We start from the raw sequence: 4,337 nt of genomic DNA on the forward strand, positions 1-4,337 counted from the left end.
AATTTCGGAAAAATGATTTAACAAACTTATGCCTATGCTCTTTCTAACGTAACATATATGTTTAAATAATGATAATACTGATCAACTAAAAACAAAGGTGTCCTGCTTTTACTCTATCTCATATAGCAATACATTATGCTTACGCTGTACTTTCCTTTCTTACAGAAATTGCTGAACTGATTTAAAATCAATAGCTATACACGTTGTGCGATTTTGCGTGTACAGCACTTATATGCGTTACCGTACTTTGGACTCAGGTCAAAAAAACAATAGCAACTAGCTATGCTTCGATATGCTTGACCAGTAACAGCTGTTTCGTTGGGCATTCTGTCATTTCTGTGTGCCGTTTATTTTTCCCGGGGTTTAAAAAGAATATTTTCATACAGTTATAAACATTGCTAGATTTACTAATTCATTTTCATCTCACTTTGTTAAAGTTTTTACTTATTGTATTTTAATATAGCGATTTGGATGAAAATATACTACATGGAACGGAAGATTTTAAAGTTCAAATTCGGTTATGGCAGTGTTTCATTTTTTTCGGTACAAAACTCATTTTACCCATTATTAATAGGTTTATTTTAATTTCTTCAAGTGGCCCCATATATAAACCATAGCATCCGTATTACGTTGCGGATGGGCGACGAGCGCTTACTTTTAAAGGTAGAATACGGAGTTTGGGGCTCGACACTGCTACGATTGTGAGAATGTGTATTAACTAACTATCCCATCTTTGCAAACAAAGAACAAAGACACCGATAAAGGATGCACGGTTTGAGGTTTGGGGTTTGAGGTTTATAGGTATATATGAGTTATGTGTTATATACGTGTCTGTCTTCTCTGCTGTTTTTTATTCTGCTGGTGCTAATGATGTCAACTGTTTTTAGTGATTCACTACTGAAGTGCATTTTGCATGTCTATGAAATATATACAATGAAACCATGGCGAACATCTTGCTGGATCAGAATTTGTTGTTGCACGCTCTATTGTTTGCTTCTTCTACAAAGATTAAAATTCTTTAATGATTCTATATTTTCCTGATCACTTGGTGAGAACGCCATGTTGGTTCGATCATTGGTACACACATACTTCGAGTAATATCAACACCCAGTGTGATGATACGCGCATTATTAAAGTCCATATTTTTTTCATTTAATATATACTGTGAAACACAAACTTATCTACACAAACGTCATGTAGCGCGATTGGGAAGATCGCCACGTCACAGTTTCGCTACGACGTCGGTGGGCCAGAGCATTGTCATGGCCGTTTATTGCGGTTATGCCGGAGAGTATCGCGGTACCAACATGGCGACTTTTCTTTTGATTCGGGCTTCAACTCTGTTTGGTCGAACATTCAATATGGCGTACACTACGCAGATAATTATCCTCCAGGATTTAAACTATATTTTGTTTGTAGATATTTCAATGATTATGTACGCGTTAATTAGTTTTGACTGTGTCTCCTTTTTGTATGATTGAGCTGTTGTGTTTATGTTGCATGTTTGTTACCAGTATGTCTGCACCCCCATGTACTATTTTTGTCTTTTTGTTGGTGTGTTCCTTACTATTTTTTTGTCTAATGGTTTGTTTAACCTTGCTTGGGTAAGGTCCATCCAGCAAAGAGTTTCTCACCAGAGTAGAAACCCACTACCATTGGCTGAGGGCTTGTCGTGCCGTAATGGCTTTCCATCAACGCCAGCCACAAACTCATATGAAGGTATTATAATAATGTTTCTATTTTTCAGAAGCTTCCTTATTAAAGACATTACGTTATACGTTTTTGTGTAATTACTTCGCACTTCTGGAAAATAAAACCACAAAAAAATCATCTTTGCTTTCTAGCTTAGTTCATTTGCTTTAGAATTTTAATACGTCAAGAATAAGGCCATTCCGTCTTCGCGGGTTAGCACTAGCTTGTTTACAAAGTTATTAATTTGTTACTAGACTCTGGAGGTGGTTTAATCATACAAATCTTGAGTACATATAGGAAGCAAGCTGTAATTTTGTTTCTTGGTCAGACTTAAGCAACTATAGGCTAAATAATTTTAGCTGCGGATTTTAATACTTTTACATCTCGGCGGTTTGATATTGTAATGCCCATTTACTAAAGCTTAGCTATTTTGTTTTTGTGGTGGTCCTTTGCCAGAATATTGTTGTGTTTCTTTGCCATAATATATTCTTTATATATATATATATATACATATATTAGTTCGGGAAATTAGTATCTAATCTATTAAGTGAAACAGACGATTATATTTATTTATAAGTTATATCTTCATTTTCGTTATTTATAATCGCTGGTGGTGCTCTCTGAATTCAATAACTCATTCTAAAAAAACATTCTATTTCTTCGTTATCATTATCCATTATTGGCGTGTACTTTATTTTAAATGCATTAAGATTATATGTGCACTGTATATTTGGCTGAATAAACACGCATTTATTCTGTCATTTGAACTCATAGGAACAATAATAAACTAAACACAATCTATTATAGAATTAAGATCTATCAGCTACAAATATCATGGCGATAAGCTACACACAGAATACTCTTTGTTATCATCCATTACTTTTTGATCTTCATTCTGTCGATGTTCGCCAATACGCACCTGCATTAAAACACATATTATATAAATTAAATCAATGTAACTTATTCCCGCAACAACAGTATAGTTTTAACACGGCTGTTTTGTTTCATACATCTCTCGCCCTCTTACGATTTTTTTGTATTTTCTTTTAGGTTAAAACTGACATAGCAATACGATAATTCAGAATCCATGATCGGTGGCATTAGACAGGAGTAAATAAACATCATTTAGCTCTAAATAACGACACATTACCTGTGACTGTCATGATCGCATGATAACGGTATATGTTTGCAGCTAACTTTTGTCTTGCACTCCTGGCTGTTTAGACAAAGTCTTCCTATCGGAACATTAGAACAATCGTCCGGTATTGGGTTTGCCTGTAAAAATTGGTATATAATACTTTGAACAATATCGTGGCAACTATCAAACCCTGTCCTATAGCCCACGTACCCTTTGTGTCCCTCGCGTTAGGACGAACCAGGGACGAAGGATGGTCTATATATTATCCCATAGCCTATTTCCTAATCGTGTTTTTACCAATTAACAAAGCCATTCGTAACGTACGATTATTTTATATGCAAATAATCTTTGTTTACCGGCAAGTGTAACGATAAAAAAGAATAAAACCTGGACCAACTTACCCACCCCACCATAAAAATACAATTTTGTTGTTTACTCTGAAACTACAATCGTGTTGGTAACTTACCCTCACGTTAAGTACGGAAACAGACAGTAACATAACAAAAATAATCGCTATTTTTATCATTTCGGCAAGTCTTTTATATTCATGAAAGAACTGGCCTTTAATGTAGTTACTCTTCTACGTATGAATACGACCCACGAGTGCTTGTATTTTATATGTCCTCCAGGTTATAAGGAAAAAGGGTTTACGGTAAAATAGTTTTCAAGTTATGACACGACTGTCCGTGTCCGGAAAAGGATTTCAATCTCTAAGGCATAAAGAGACGTAAAAAGTAACGTTTCTGAAATAACAATTCCTGAAGTCAATGTAATAGTGGTTTAGATGCTTTTAGTAGCTATACTAAAAGGTTTGCCCGTGTGTCATTATGTGTATTTTGCGAAATGTTTGCGTAGACTACATAGACTTATTAGGTCTAGACTCCTTTTTAACTCTGGTATCAGCAATAAAAAAATGGACAGCCACTTGACTAAGAGCACCAGTATAATAAAACGCCTGAACAAACAACTTAAGATGCACAAGCATCTAACATACGTCAGCTTGGTTTTTAATGTCTTCGTTTGACGCAATAGTTTATTTAGCAAGTTCAAGTAGCGGGATCCTGGGTAACAGATCCGGTTCTGGGTCTTTGTAGATGTTTTATTTATTCTTTATAAAAAATTGTTTTGCTACACGTCCGATCGTAATCCGATTTTCTCCTATATGACAAACGAAAACTGCTGTATCAACATAACTTTGGTGAATCACAGTCTTTGAGCACTTGAGCGAAACCTCAAAGCTGATTTGGCGACATTTATCTCCAGTTGTTGTTTCTGTTGTTTTATATTATAATTTCGTCATTGTTTTGCTTAAGGCAAAAATATTTTCTCATGTGCGTTACGAAAACGCGTTGTTCTTACGATTTGTCCCCAATTAAATGTAATAATAATAATATTTCTGTGTTAAAAAATTCGAATTTTAGAACATGCTACTTTATGACGTCACAATAATATGCAGATGACCGAATGCAAATTTCCGCGGGAATCGTTACAAATTCGCTTTTTTGAT

General features: G+C 35.0%; 1 long non-coding RNA gene across 1 annotated transcript; it reads right to left on the reverse strand.

The window, feature by feature from the left end:
- Positions 1–2,354: 2,354 nt before the first annotated feature.
- On the reverse strand, positions 2,355–3,550 carry LOC101242262. Its single transcript, XR_182101.4, has 3 exons — positions 3,297–3,550; positions 2,843–2,967; positions 2,355–2,611 (listed from the first exon to the last, which is right to left on the reverse strand). It is a non-coding gene; the product is annotated as an uncharacterized LOC101242262 (long non-coding RNA).
- Between the last annotated feature and the right edge of the window lie 787 nt (positions 3,551–4,337).

This window comes from Ciona intestinalis, chromosome 8, assembly GCF_000224145.3.
Source record: "Ciona intestinalis chromosome 8, KH, whole genome shotgun sequence".
NCBI lineage: Eukaryota > Metazoa > Chordata > Ascidiacea > Phlebobranchia > Cionidae > Ciona > Ciona intestinalis.